The 16,181-nt window shown below is 43.6% G+C and overlaps 1 protein-coding gene across 1 annotated transcript in view; it reads left to right on the top strand.

Annotated features, from left to right (window-relative positions):
• Positions 1–1,479: 1,479 nt before the first annotated feature.
• The window catches only part of LOC135701565 (neurexin 1-like), a 215,666-nt gene continuing 200,964 nt past the window's right edge, over positions 1,480–16,181 (top strand). Inside the window, exon 1 of the mRNA XM_065222406.1 lies at positions 1,480–2,061. The gene's annotated coding sequence lies outside the window, so the exon portion shown is untranslated. The remainder of the gene's footprint in view (positions 2,062–16,181) is intronic.

The following is a 16,181-nucleotide window of genomic DNA, read 5'->3' on the forward strand; positions in this document are numbered from 1 at the left end:
CTGGTCTTGTCGTGCAAGTCCTCTGAAATTGTCTTTCAAGTCCTCTGGACTTGTCTTGCACACTGAACTTGAACTTGTCTTGCAAGTCCTCTGGATTTGTCCTGCAATTCCTTTGGACTTGTCTCGCAAGTCTTCTTGACTTGTCTCGCAAGTCTTCTTGCCTTGTCACGCAAGTCTTCTTGACTTGTCTCGCAAGTCTTCTCAACCTGTCTCGCAAGTCTATAAGACTTGTCCCTTCAAATAAGTCTTCCAGACACGTGTTGCTCCTGAACTAGACTATAAAGAGCTTCTACAGTACTCTGGACTTACCTGCAGCTCCCATTGGGTTTATTCGTGATGCCCTACCTCGAGATTTTTGGCTTTCTTCAAAAGGACATCCTTGTCCTGTAGTTCACTGGAAAAGCTATTGGAGTCCTCAGTCGTTGATATCCTTTGAACTTGTGCCTCAAAATATTCAGGATTTATCTGAAATGAATGTGGCAAAAATATAAACGACACCTTAAGAATTCACACCTTGTACTTAAAATGGTCATAATTGAGCAATTAACCTGATTGCCCAGGAGCAATAAACTATTGGTCCTGAGCAAGCAGTTAATTGGTAATTTCATATTAAACTACGAGAGTTTTCTCTTCTTCTAGCGAACATTTATTAGGCTGCCAAAACCGTGTAGGCTCGTCAAAGAACGCATTGAGATTTTCAACGGTAATCTCAAACCGCTCTAGTAAACGTCAAATGTTCGACCTCAGCTCTTCGAACCCATTCAGCCACTAATGTGTGAGTGCTGTGCTTTCTAAGCAAATCCACCCTCTGCCAACCCACCCATTTGATCAACATTTACACCCGACGCATGTATTGGTACCATCAACCCACATTACTTTCCCATTGATGCATTGATCAGTGGATTCTACTCCACGCATTCTGTCACACGGGATGAAAAATCGAGTTTTCCAACCACTCGCAGAAGCAGAAAAAAACACTAGCAATCCCACCTGCGCCGAATCGCTCTCCTTCCGATCTCTGCTTCCTTCGCTTCGATTGACGAGCGACCAAAACAGAGAGCGTGAAGTGTGAAAAGCTCTCTCCCGATCGCCCGCCCGCCCCCTTACAGCGATGCAATCTAGCAATCCGAATGCGAATGAGAGAGAAACGACGAAGGAGAAAGTTGTAACGCACGCGGCAAGCGCCACATTCCAATGCACCCGAGTTGCATGCCGAAAATTTACGAACGAAAACATCCCCTTTCCGCTTTCCGTTCTTGAGTGAGAGAGTGAGTGGTCCGGTGGGTGGACCACTCACCTAGAACAGGGGGAGGAAAGCTTTCTCCGCTCTGCTGATTGATTATGTCCGACTGCGAGCGGAGGCTGATGGCGTGTGAAGTGAAGCTGCTGTGGATGATGAAGCTCAGGCCGCGAGAGATCCGTTCGACCGAGTTTAAGTCGGAGGACCGAGTGCAGTTGAGCTTTGTAACCCGATGTAGAACGACGTCTCCGGTTGATGTACTGCAGGACTGCGAAACGGGTCGGTCGGTTTACAGTCAGTCAGCCAGTCAGTCAGTTAGTCCCCGGGAAGTGCTTGAGAAGTTGTCTGATTCTTTGTTCGAAATTGTCCGAGGGAATTGTGAAATTGGTGACAAGTGATCCGCTGGAGAAAAAAAATTAAATAATTGGAGAACAGATTTACCGCATTGGGAAAAAAATTCGGCTGAGAAGAACAAGAAGAGCAACAACCGAGGATTCGTTCTGAAGTGGATGGAGGAAGAGTTTTTGTGAGAGTGCAAAGTTTTGAAAATTCCGTGGAACTGTGGTGAAAAATGGCAAATTTGATGATTTACAAAGTGGTCAAGTGTCGACTAAAAGCGATTTCCGAGCGGAAGATGGTTTGCGAAGAACCGAAGAGAGGATAAAGCTAGCGAAAGTTCCCGGATGATTCTGTGTGCGGAAAATTTAAGGGTTCTGGGCTCCAGCTAGAGAAAGGATTACGTGACAGCAATAGACTTGCTTTGCAGTAAATGTTCCTAGAAAAAGACGTGAAAATTATTTGGCATAAATCTAATCTTAAAGGTGATTATCGTGTTTGCAATCCTTGCTGGATAAAAATAAAAAAAAAAACGGGGAAGAGAGGAATCTGAAAATTTCATAATCTTCGACCTGAGGAAACATTGGAAATGGGAAACCAATACATTCGCACAAACGTGGAAATTGAGAAATTCCGAGGAAAACATATATTTATTAAAGAAAAAAAAAAGTGAATGTACCAGAGGAAAACTGTTCCCTAAATTTTTCACTAAAATTCAAAGGAGGAAAAGAGACGGAGCAAACCATCCAGTCAATATTCAAGGATATTACTTCACTGCCGGAGGAGGGCAACAGTAAAAGGCATGGAAAGTCGCGTGAGAAAAAAAAAACGCGAAAAACTGGTCGTTTCTTGTCAAGGATTTTTGTATCGATTTCTGGTGGCTCTGAATAAGAATGAGAATGAAAATTTCATGTGTCACACCGATGTGTGAGTGTTGGGGGGCCGCGTGAGTGACTGGCCGACTGAGCTTTCGTGCGTTCCCGCTCGGGAGTAGTCAGGGATCTCACCCATACCAACGAACGGACACGACGACGACGACGACGACGATCTGCTAGTACTATTACTATTACACTATACTACTCTGTTTTCATTGTGGCGATACTATCGGAAAATGTTCTGACGCTACGATGGCCCTACACTACACTGCTACTGCTGCTGTCAATCCCCCTGTTGTGGATTACTGATTCATAGGAAAATAAAAAAAAAAAAAACAAAAAAAAAAACGCTGAGAGAGCGCAGAGGAAACTGTCTGTCAAGGGAGTTGATGGAATGATTGACTTGGAAAATTAGTTTTTAGATGAATAAGAACATTTCTTTGCGCCGTTCTTTGATGCAAAATGTGATGTTTTGAAAGTTCTCAATTCTCTATTCTTCTCATGTTTGCTTGCTGTCCCGGAGGATTAGTTTTCAATTGTATGTATCAAAATCGAAGTTTTTCGTTGAATCGATTTGAGTCCCGTTAAGAGGTGAAATAAACTTTTCCTGTATAGGATCGAATGAATTTTGCATGTTATGATATTGTAGATACGACTTAAAATCAAAGCGTCAAATCTCGTTGGCAGCACTTAACCCTCCGTTACTCGCGCTGTAGTACTTTGTACGAGCAACGAGCATTCCTCAAAAAACTTGTTTTGATCTAAACAAGCTAAACTTTGATTACAGTAAACACCTAAAAATGCGAATAATAGGAAAAATGTAAATGGAAACCGCGTAAAATGTGACCATACTACGTGGGATTTGACTTAATTGATTACAACATGGAATATATCGAGATCCTGACCAGATAAAAAGTTACTGTCTCCGACAAAATTGATCAGGAGATCATAGCCTTGTCGCTGGCAGATAGTAGTTCTGAATTTTCTCACTACGTAGCGCTAGTATACATGTGAAATTCTCGCATATGATATATCTCGAGATCCTAAACAGATAGAAAGTTACTGTCTTTTACAAAGTTTTTCAGGAGGTCAAAGCCTATTGCTTGGTGCTCAAAAGTTCAGAATTTGCTCACTACGCGACGCTAGTATACACGTGAAATTCTCATATAAAATATCTCGAGTTCCCAACCAGATAGAAAGGTACTGTCTTCGGCATAGTTGTTCAGGATGGCAAGGCTTTTTCGCAGGTGGACAGTAGTTCAGAGTTTTCTCACATATAAAATATTTCTAAATCCTGACCAGATAGAAAGTAAATGTATTCGGCAAAGTTTTTCAGGAAGTCAAGATCTTTTTGTTGTGTGACAGTAGTTCAGAATTTACCCACTATGCGGCGCTAGTATATACGTGCCTTTCTCGCATATTCAATAGCTCGAGATCTTGATCAGCTAGAAAGTTGATGTCTTCGGCAAAGTTGCTTAGGGGGTCAAGACTTTTTGGCTGGTAAACAGTAGTTAAGAATTTTCTCACCACGTGGCGTTAGTATACATGTACACTTCTCGCATATGCTATATCTCGAGATCCTGATCAGATAGAAAGTTACTGACTACGACAAAGTTGTTCAGGAGGTCAAAGTCTTTTGGCTGGTGGACAGTAGTTCAGAATTTTCTCACTTCATGGTGCTAGTATGCATGTGAAATTCTCGCATATAAAATATCTCAAGTTCTTGGCCAGATAGAAAATTACTGTCGTCAGCAAAGTTGTTCAGGATATTTCAGGACAAAATTTTCAATCGTGGACAGTCGTTCAAAATTTTCTCACTACGTAGCGCTTATCAAGTAACAATTTTGGTTATATGAGGATTCTGTAGACCATGATTTAGACTTGTAGAATGCTATAAAACCGCGATAAAACCTGCAATGTTACTTGAGCAGTGAAATGTGAAATTCTCGCCTGGGATAGATCTCGTGATCCTAACCAGATAGAAAGTTACTGTTTTGAACAAAGTTGGTTAAAGCCTATTTTTTGGTGCACAATGCTTCAGAATTTTGTCTCTACGCAGCGCTAGTATACACGTGAAATTTTCACGTATAAAATATCTCGTGATCCTGACCAAATAGAAAGTTACTGTCTTCGGCAAAGTTGTTCAGGAGGTCATGGTCTTTTGGCTGGTGAAAAGTAGTTCAGAATTTTCTCACTGCGCTGCGCTAGTTTACACGTGAAATCCTCATATATTACCTTACCTTACCAATCAGGCTAAGGCCTTGTTGTCCTCTGCTGTCCGAAGAAGTCGTCTCCACTCTACTCGATCCATGGCCACAGTTCACCAGCCCCGTAGTCTGCGAAGGGTCCGCAGGTCACCTTCTACTTGGTCGATCCACCTTGCCCGCTGCGCGCCTCTTCTTCTTGTTCCTGTTGGGTCGCTTTCTAGAACCATTTTCACTGGGTCGTCGTGCGGCATTCTTACGACGTGCCCAGCCCACCGTAGTCGCCCAATTTTTGCAATGTGGACGATGGATGGTTCTCCCAGCAGCTGGTGCAATTCGTGGTTCATTCGCCTCCTCCACGTTCCGTCATCCATCTGCACTCCAGCGTAGATGGTACGCAACACCTTCCGTTCGAAAACACCAAGGGCGCGTTGTTCCTCCACGAGCATAGTCCAGGTCTCGTGGCCGTAGAGGACCACCGGTCTAATCAGCGTCTTGTAGACAGTCAACTTCGTGCGGCGGCGAATTTTATTCGACCGGAGCGTCCTCCGGAGTCCAAAGTAGGCACGATTCCCTGCCATAATGTGTCTTTGAATTTCTCTGCTGGTATCATTTTCGGCGGTCACCAGTGAGCCCAAATACACGAACTCATCGATCACCTCGATTTCGTCACCGTCAATCTGAACTCGGAGTGGGAGGCTAACATTGTCTTCCCTAGAACCTTTTCCTTTCATGTATTTTGTCTTTGATGCGTTGATGGCAAGTCCAATCCGTCTAGCTTCAGCCTTCAGTCTGATGTACGTTTCCGCCATCATCTCAAAGTTCCGTGCCATAATGTCAATGTCATCGGCGAATCCAAGGAACTGGATAGACTTCCTGAATATCGTGCCACTCGTGTCTATCCCAGCTCTTCTGATCACACCTTCTAACGCGATGTTGAACAGCAGACACGAAAGTCCATCACCCTGCCGTAACCCCCTTCGATATTCAAAGGGACTCGAGAGTGTCCCCGATACTCGAACAACGCACATCACTCGATCCATCGTCGCCTTGACCAATCGCGTCAGTTTATCCGGAAGTCCGTACTCGTGCATAATCTGCCATAGCTGATCTCGATCGATTGTGTCGTATGCGGATTTGAAATCGATGAACAAATGATGTGTAGGCACGTTGTATTCGCGGCATTTCTGCAGAACCTGCCGAATCGCGAAAATTTGGTCCGTGGTAGCGCTGGCACCCATGAATCCCGCCTGGTATTGCCCCACGAACTCTCTTGCATATGGTGACAGACGGCGGCATAGAATTTGGGAGAGTACCTTGTAGGCGGCGCTCAGCAGTGTGATCGCGCGGTAGTTGCAGCAATCCAACTTGTCGCCTTTTTGTAGATTGGGCATACGACACCTTCCATCCACTCCTCCGGTAATATCTCATCCTCCCAAATCTTGGCAATTACCCAGTGCAGCGCTCTAGCCAGTGCTTCACCACCGTATTTTAATAGCTCACTTGGTAGTTGATCTACACCAGTTGCTTTGTTGTTCTTCAGCCGACCGATCTCTTCTTCAACTTCTTGAAGATCAGGGACCGGTAGCCTGTCGTCTTCTGCGCGTGCTCCAAGGTCTGTTGCCGTGCCACCTTCGTAGTGGTCCGAATCTATGTTCGCACTGCGGTACGTGCGGACGTTGATAATGTCGGAGAAGAATTTCCCGTCGATTAGAACGTGATCGATTTGGTTTTCTGTGTGTTGGTCAGGTGATCTCCAGGTGGCTTTGTGGATATCCTTGCGGGGGAAAAAGGTACTTCGAACTACCATACCCTGGGAGGCTGCAAAGTTCACGCATCGTTGGCCGTTGTCGTTCGATACGGCATGCAGGCTGTTTGGCCCGATTGCCCGTCTATACATTGCCTCCCGTCCTACCTGAGCGTTCATGTCTCCGATGACGATTTTGACGTCCCGTTGCGAACAGCCGTCGTACACCTGCTCCAGCTGCGCATAGAACGCTTCTTTCTCGTCGTCGGGTCTCCCTTCGTGTGGGCAGTGCACGTTGATGATGCTGTAGTTGAAGAAACGGCCCTTAATCCTCAACTTGCACATCCTCGCGTTGATCGGCTGCCAACCAATCACGCGTTGGCGCATCTTACCCAGCACTACAAAGCCGGTTCCCAGCTCGTAGGTGGTGCCACAGCTCTGGTAGAAAGTAGCCGCTCGATGAACGCTTTTCCATACCTTTTGTCCCGTCCAGCAAAGTTCCTGCAGTGCTACGACTTCGAAGTTGCGTGGTTGAAGTTCGTCATAGATTAACCTATCGCAACCCGGGAAGCCGAATGATTTGCAGTTCCATGTTACGAGTTTCCAATCGTAGTCCTTATTTCGTCGCGTAGGTCTGTGCCGATTGTTCCGATCCTTCCCCTGTCTCGCTGGGAGACCATCGTGCACAGCTCTGTTTAGAGTCTCACGCTGGCACTAAGACGGTGATCAGCCACTCCTAACATGGAGAACAGACGCCGTTTTGAGCCGCACCTCCATGGTGAACAGACGCTCGGGTTTGGTGAAGCATTTCCTCTATTACCGTACTATGGTTACCGCGCCAGTGTTCACGTCGCACCTCTTCACTTTGCTATTGCCGGACTGGCAACATTGCCCAGGCTACGCCACCCAGCTGTGTCCATGTTTCAGTTGGTAGTCTTTTGTTATCATATGACTCGAGGAGGCGTGAAGTAGGAACTTGTGAGGACCAGGGCTAGGTATTCCGCTCCTTCCAGGTTGTCAACTCACCATTTTGTAGCCCATGGGGGTACACTTTGTAAAAACCAAAAATGGAACATGTAACAAAATTATGAAATATTTTGAACGTTAATAAGAAAGGTGCAGAGACGGCTGATCCAATTTTCACGAACAATTGACGGCCAGTCAAATATGATCTCAGCCAACTAAAAATTCTCGAAGATGCTGCTAGTCGCTCCAGCTTAGCCAACAGAATATCGTGATTAACTGAGTTGACGACGACGTGTATTCACACAGATTAGTGATGACTGAACGTTGCGGAAAAAATCCATGCTGAGATGTTGAAATGTACGTTTTACAGGCCTGGATCCTGGCATTTGGATCCGGCAGGCAACGAAGTTATTCCACGATAGTTCGACACATCCACTTTACTGCCTTTCATGAAGATAGACTGCATGTATGACATCTTCAGACAGAGGTTAAATATAGCTTGCAGAGGTGTAATCAACATGCCACTACATTTTTTCAATATGCACGCAGGAATACCGTCCGGTCCAGGTGATACAGATGATTTAAGCTTCTTCAGTGCATTCTCCACCATCGTCTGATTAACATCGAAAATGTCAATGTCGAATGCGTCCACGGGCAGGGACCTTGTCGCAGTTTCAACATCCGATGGAGACGCAGTTCATGCCTGAAAAACACTCGCAAATCGTGCAGCAAATAGTTCGCATTTGGCTTCTGCGGTGGAGGCAGATTGATCTTCCATGCGCATGGTAGATGGAAGGCCGCTTTCATTTCGCTTAGTGTTTACAAAATTCCAGAACTGTTTAGGATTTCTTCGCAGATTGTCCTGAACACGTCTTACGTATCTGCCGTACAAGTAACGGTTATAGCTCCGATAGTTGGTGATGCCATTTTTGCGTGCCGAGAAGCGTTTGAGCATCTTAGATCGAATACGTCGAAGGTACTGTAAGCGAGAATTAGACCAAGCAGGTTTTCTCCGAGGTCTTGACAACGGAACACAGAATGTGAAGCAATCGCGCAGTATTACTGTTGAAGCAACTAACAGCATCATCTACGTTGCTACACCGACAAACAGTAGACCAATCAACTTGAGAAAGCATAGAGTTGAGAGCGTCATAATCAACTTTACTAATCGACGTTCTCAACAAATGGAAAAATTGCTGAACAATACACCGTGAAAACGAGAGCTGGATGATGAGGATCGATATCCACAACCGACTCCGGGGCCTCATCAACTGAACTGCAATCTGTCATGCAGTCGTTCGAAAATATCAAATCAAGCGTTCTGTCCAAGTGATTGCGTATCATATTTCGTTGTCTCAATCCTCCAAAAGCAAGGCTGTCCAGAAGAATGCAGCAAGCTTGAGAAAAATCTGATTTCCAGACGATTCGAGGCTGCTTGAAATCCCCGAAAAAGATGCTCCCATCATTGCTACCCATCATTTCATTAATTTCCGAAACAATGTCAGCGTGAGATTGGATGCACTCGCAATCAGAGGACTTCTCTGGTGGTACTTATGAAACACCAACGAAGATAGACCTTGTTTCGGATGAAATCTTTACCCATATGCTCTCCATGCTTGCACCCGAAGCTAGTTCGAGTTTGTTAGAAACAGCTATTAAAACACCTCCACTACGTGTCCTGGTACTGTTCAAAGCAGAACGATCGGTTCGATAAACGCTGAATCCATCACCGAACAATTGACATGATTTAATTCGGTCGTCGAGCCATGTTTCCGTGAAAACAAACACATCATAACTGTTTTCCGAGGTTGCAAGGAAGACGTCGGTGATTTTGGTTTTAAGCCCTCGGACGTTTTGTAAAATAAAAATGTAGTTGAGATTTTGCCGGATCACACGAAGCAACTATCGTGTCGGTTGTGCTTTCTCTGCCATTCCGGTCAATTGAACGGGATCTAACGTTTGCAGCATTCCCTCGAACAGAGCTGAAACTTGGGAGCAAGTCAGGTACCGGATTGCTTCGATTGCAGTCATACTTGTCAGAGGTGGAAGCTTGGAAGACCTCATCACCGTCCTCAACAGCAGGGCCAGAACGACTAAGACGCTTCGACGGCTTCCATGAGGCGGCAGGCGGTGCGTCCTGGTTCAGCGTGTTCATTGGTGTCGTCAACGAGTTTGAATGAGTCGAAATTTGCAGACTCTGTTATGATGCGAGACGTAGTGCTAGGGTACAAAAACGAATCAGGAGCCGTTTTGACTGAATTGCGTTCATACTTGCCTGAGGTGGAAGCTTGGAAGACTCCATCACCGTCCTCAACAGCAGGGCCAGAACGACTATGACGGTAGAAACCAGCATGCTCGACTGAGTTGAGGGGATCAGGGGCTACCATGAGGCGGCAGGCAGTGCATTCTGGTTTGTAGGTGCGGTGATCGGTACCGGATGCAGCAGGTTCGGTAGATGGAGCAATATTGTGAAACAGAAAGTTGGCTGAAAACAGCGGTTGGAAGACCCCTTCACCAACTACGACCTCAGGTCCAGAACGGCTACGACGACAGGAACCAGAAAGCACGTCTGGGTCGAATGGATCAAGGGCTTTCTTAATACGGTAGGCAGTGTGTTCTGGTGTGGATGTCCATTTCACGCCGATTTCCTCGAGCCGTTCACAGGTTGGTTGATACTGACGATTCGCCTCTCGTTTTTTGTGTGATTTTCAAATTCACGGAAGCACACATTTTCCGGCCAAGAACTACTTGAGAGTGCAACGTCCTTCAGTGTGATATTCACTCCAACTTTGAATGAAACGAAACTCAAGCTGGCTAGGTCTTTTCCTTTTGGAATCAACTTGATCACTTTTGGTTTGGCATCCATATGCATGCTCAGGCAGTCCCTAGTGAGCGTCGCGATTTCCGCTTCTGTCGTACTGGGGTGGAATGCAGAAAGGTAGATCCACACAAACTCATCCGTACCGTCCAGCTGTACAGCATTCACCAGTTCACAGGTTGGCTTAGTTCCTCGAATTGTAGGAATTTTGATGGCAGAATCCTCAACTCGTTTTCTTTTCGTTGCGTTCGAGTTGGTAGTCCAATTAACGTTTTTCCAATCTAGCTTCGCCATAGGTGCTAGAGGTTTGGCGTCAACCTTGGCTGAGAGCGCGCTAACTGCATCGCTTAGTTTGATGATGTCATTTTTTAGCGAGCTAATTTGCTTTTGAAAGAACTGCGCTAGACCATGTTCCGGAAATGATCACTAGAAAACAGATCAGCGCAGTCATCACACATCCAAAATACATTGCGTGCGTGCTCTCCTAGAGTTTCAAGCAGTGGTTGATACACTTGCGCACAGAACACATGAAATGAGCATCCACAGTAACCACGGCAAGTTATACGGTCAGACTCCGAAACGACTTTCTGACAACGCATGCCATCCTGAGTGGTGAATTGATATTGTGAACACCGAAATATAGGCAGAAGAGATGACTGCAAATGTAGTTCTCCTATTCACTCCCAGAGGGCCAGATGTTGAAAAAAAAGTGCGCAGCGGGGTACTGTCCACAAGCGAAGTGACAGACGAAGCGGCTCGAAAACTTTGGTGACTAACCTGCTATTTCGATTTTTCAGTGTACCACATGGCAACACCACTACTACTGCATTGTACCACATGGCAACACTACTACTGGATTGTATTAGCATTTTCACCAAATGTATTACAATGTTTTGGTTCTATCTCTTTCACTCTACTCAAAACTGAAATGCATAAAAAATGACAACATGATACACTGTTTGCACACTGTCAAATAATCATTGTACACAAAATCAACTTTGTTCAAATCTAAACAAAAAAACTAACCCATCTGGTTGATGATGGCACAAGCTTCCAAGAAAATTCTATTACAGTGAACCACATTATTTTAATGGATTTCTTCGCCAGTTAGTCGTCTGTCACTTCGTTTGTGGTACTGTCTATGTATGCGTACGACCAATAAAAGATCAAAGGCACTTCACAAAATCACAAATTACTGCACATAAATCTCACGGAATGTCATTAACTTTAATGCATCGGCACAGCAAACATTCACCACAATGCGAAAACAGTAGTCCGATAAATTAAAAACCAGTTTGACAGGTAAACTTTTTACAACAAATACAGACAATACTCAAAGGAGGTTGACTTGCCAAAACTACACTAAGGGAAAAATCCCGATTGTTCTGGTATCAACAAAGAGTTGCTATTCAAATATTCCAACAGCTGGCCTGTAACAACAAGTTCTAAGATTTTCTCTAATGTGTGCAACATGTTGATGGGACGAAACTCTTTGACTTTAATCGTTCCAGCAACTTTTTGAATAGGAACCAATAAGGATTCCTTCCAAATTTGTGGCACATGTCCATTCTGCAATGATTTATTAATAAGGTCCAGAAAGATGTGGCCAATGACATGAAAGCAATCTTGAATAACTCTAGTATTAACATTATCTACTCCAGCCGATTTTCATAATGAAAAACAAATATTTCTTTGTTCATCTTATGTAATTGGGTGAAAAACTTCAAATCTACAACTACTATTAACTGGCTGTTTTATTTCGTCAGGTTCATCGACCAATTCAATGGATTGATTGATCAATGAAACACTGTCTACAAAATAATCATTAAACTTAGCTGAAATTACTTGTTCTGACTGTTCTAATGTGCCTTTAAAAGTTATGGACCGCGGTTTGCAATTACTAGGTTTTAATAAAGATTTCAAAATTTTCCATTTCCTTTAGCTGTTGTTTTGATGCTGATCAATCTTCCTTTGAACATATTCACAACGAGTTTTCTTTATCGATTGTGAAAACGTATTACGCGTGATTGAGTACCTATTCCAATGATTGTCATTATTTGATCTACAAAACTTTTTGTACCATTTGTCCCTTTTCCGTTTAAGACGCATTGTCGCTAGATTGTTGCGAAGGGTCCGCAGGTCGATCCACCTTGCCCGCTGCGGGAACCATTTTCACTGGGTTCTTACGACGTTCTCAGCCCACCTTAGTCTCCCAATTTTGCAGTGTGGACGATGGATAGTTCTACCAACAGCTGGTGAAATTCGTGGTTCATTCGCCTCCTCCACGTTCCGTCATCCATCTGCACACCACCGTAGATGGTACGCAACACCTTCCATTCGAAAACACCAAGAGCGCGTTGATCCTCCACGAGCATAGTCCAGGTCTCGTGGCCGTAGAGGACCAGATCAGCGTCTTGTAGATAGTCAACTTCGTGTGGCGGCAAATTTTATTCGGCCGGAGCGTCCTTCGGAGTCCAAAGTAGGCACGATTCCCTGCCATAATCCTTCTTTGAATTTCTCTGCTGGTATCATTTTCGGCGGTCAACAATGAGCTCAAATACACGAAGTCATCGTCCGCCTCGATTTCGTCACCGTCAATCTGAACTCGGGGTGGGATTCTAACATTGTCTTCCCTAGAACCTTTTCCTTTCATGTATTTTGTCTTCGATGCCGTTGATGGCAAGTCCAATCCGCCTAGCTTCAGCCTTCAGTCTGATGTACGTTTCCGCCATGGTCTGGATGGACTTCCTGCAGATCGTGCCACTAGTATCAGACGAGCTGGGATAATCTTCTGATCACACCTTCTAACGCGATGTTGAATAGCAGACACGAAAGTCTGTCAGTTTCGAAGGAACTCGAGAGTGTCCCCAACACTCGAGCAACGCACATCACTAGCTGATCTCGATCGATTGTTTCGTATGCGGATTTGAAATCGATGAGCAAATGATGTATGAGCACGTTGTATTCGCGGCATTTATGCAGAACCTGCCGAATCGGAAAAATTTGGTCCGTGGTAGCGCGGGTACCCATGAATCCCACCTGGTATTGCCCCACGAACTCTGGTTACAGACGACGGCAATCCAACCGTCAATGGTTGGTTACAGTCGACGGCAATCCAACCCAGTGCAGTGCTCTAGCCAGTGCTTCAACCACCGTAGTTTCATAGCTCACTTGGCAGTTAATCTACTCCAGTTGCTTTGTTGTTCTTCAGCCGACCGATCTCCTCATCAACTTCTTGAAGATCAGAAGCCGGTAACCTGTCGTCTTCTGTGCGTGCTCTAAGGTCTGTTGCGTTGAGGTGCTCATCAAAGTACTGTCTAAAAACGTTGTTGAACGCGATTTTGAAATTCAAGATGGCCGTCATCGGTTTTCTAAAACCTGTTCAATTCCGTACAACATGGGTATTTACGAAACGATGACGACGTGTAGATGTCAAAAATATATGTCCACCGCCGTTTTGGAATCCAAGATTGCGGACATCGGTTGTTGAAAAAACTATAAAATACCTGCAATAGGGATAGTTTCGGATATTACAGGTAAAAAAAATATGCCCGCTGCTAATTGATCATTTTGTCAAGCTTCTGCATACATGTTCCATCAGATGTCACAGCTGTTGTTTGCGGTGACATCTATCGGAAACTAGACACAATCTGTTTTCCTATAATTGTTCACAGAGGACACTGCAGTGCAAAACATGTCTGGTACCTCTATATATGCATTTAGATTATTATTCGAAGTCCCTCCTTTTTTACACATTCTGCACACAAAATAGCACACCCCTCACAGAATTTCCCGCCGAATTTTATGTATGGGGCGGGGCATAAAGTATCTTTTGCGCAGAATATGTAAAAAAGGAGGGACTTCAAATGTTAAAGCAACTGCATATATAGTGGTACCAGACATGTTTTGTAGTGTCAGGTACTCTATTTTGTAATCTGTGCAAGGGAAATCACAAATCGAGTGTCAACAAAATACATGGCATGTTGAGAGATTCAGGTCGTGAGAGAGAATTTTTTTGGCTCTCTGGGGACTGGTAGTAAAGCAGGTAAAATTGTATGGGGAAAAATCATTTTTATTTAATTGTCGCTTGTTTAGCATTAATTTCCGGGAAAAAACTGAACGACAAAGCCCCTGACTAATTTATTTAGGTTCTCGATCACTTTTTTTGACCTGAATATGCACCGAAAGTGAATTATTCCCACTTCTCTCAATTTATATATGGGGATTTTTATCACTTCCTACCAGCGGGACAGCGCCATCTGTGTGGAAAATATTCGAACAAAATGATTAATTTTAAATCCAAGATGGCGATCATCTTTCACCAGGGCTGGAAAGCACATCAGAGCGTTATACCCCGTACAGACTATGGCTTATATCATGTAATATAGACTGTCTTGCAATGAGCATCATACATCTAGTTTTCAATGGAAATCCTATGTATGAGTGCTCATTGCACGACAGCCTATATTACATGATATAAGCCATAGTCTGTCCGGGGTATTAGCAAAGCAACTGTGCATGCATCGCATCTCACAACACTCGACAAAGATTGTGTGGTTCGCCCATTTGCTTCGCATACTCTTTTCCAACTAATATGTGAGAAGGCGATCCACACAATGAGCGGCACACTCCGTGCGGCGCAGGGAGCGAATATAATTCGCCTTGACACCAGTCCCGAAGTGACGTTTCTTCACACACATTTTGACAGTTCCTTATGGGGTTTTGCGTTGGAGTGAGAGAATACGCTTACGAAAAGTTTTTCACTGCTGCAGAACTGAAAATTCAAAGTGAAGATCCAAGAACCAAAATTCATATTCATGGAGATTTTAACCAGAATACTGTTAATTTTATACAGGATAGTGATAATGATTCTCTGCTGTTACCAATTGTAGGTGAAAACGATACTTTGCATTTCATATTTGATAAAAGCAGCCACTTGGGACTTCATCAAATTAAACATGTTCGTTGCCAGCTCAATTCCTATTTGGATCTTATGTTTGCTAATTGTACAGAAGATTTTTGTATTGTAGAAGCAGCAGTTCCATTATGGAAGAATGAAAAATTTCATACGGCTATTGAATACTCTGTGTTCACAGACTCGCATCGGTCACGCCCCCAAGCGTTGTTGATTTTGAATTAGTTTATGATTTAAAAAATGCAAATGTTCCTGAATTTAACAGCAGATTGAATAACATAAATTGGCAAAACCTTTTAAAAGATGAAAACGACATGGACAAGACTGTTGACATATTTCATACTACCTTATTCAATATCATTGAAGTATTCGTCGCTAAAAGACTAAAGAGAATAATGAACAGCACCAAATATCCTGTGTGGTATACACAAGAAATCAGAAATATTAAAAACAGGAAGCAACAAGCACACAAGGCGTATACAAAATTTAAAACGTCACAACATTTAGAAAAATACATTGAAATTTGCGGAGCACTTGAGGCAGAAATATCGTCAGCATATGAGAATTACAGTTCAAGAGTGGAGAACAACATAAAATCTGATCCCAAAACGTTCTATAACTTCGCGAACGAAAAAATGAAGTCATGTACATTCCTATGACGCATGCAGTTTGAAGAGTGTGATAGCACTGATAGTGAAGATATTTGTAACCTATTTGCTCGTTTTTTCCAAAACACATATAAGAAATCCAGTAATGCTCTCGATTTGAACTATTTTTCTTACCTACCGGAAGGGGAAAATGACGTATCAGTTAATAATTTCACTGTTTAAGAAATTTTTATGACTGTTGAAAGTCTCGATGCCGGCAAAGGACCCGGTCCTGATAAAATACCTCCATTTTTATTGAAAAAATAGCAACTAGTTTTGTTAAACCATTGTTTTGGCTCAACAATTTATCTCTCAAAACTGGTGATTTTCCAAAAATTTGGAAGAAATCATTTTTAGTCCCAATATTTAAATCTGGCAAACGGTCAGATATTAAAAACTATAGAGGTATTGCAATTATGTCATGCATTCCTAA

This window comes from Ochlerotatus camptorhynchus, unplaced genomic scaffold, assembly GCF_037179485.1.
Source record: "Ochlerotatus camptorhynchus isolate MF236.1 unplaced genomic scaffold, CSIRO-AGI_Acam_v1.1 ptg000168l, whole genome shotgun sequence".
Taxonomy (NCBI): domain Eukaryota; kingdom Metazoa; phylum Arthropoda; class Insecta; order Diptera; family Culicidae; genus Ochlerotatus; species Ochlerotatus camptorhynchus.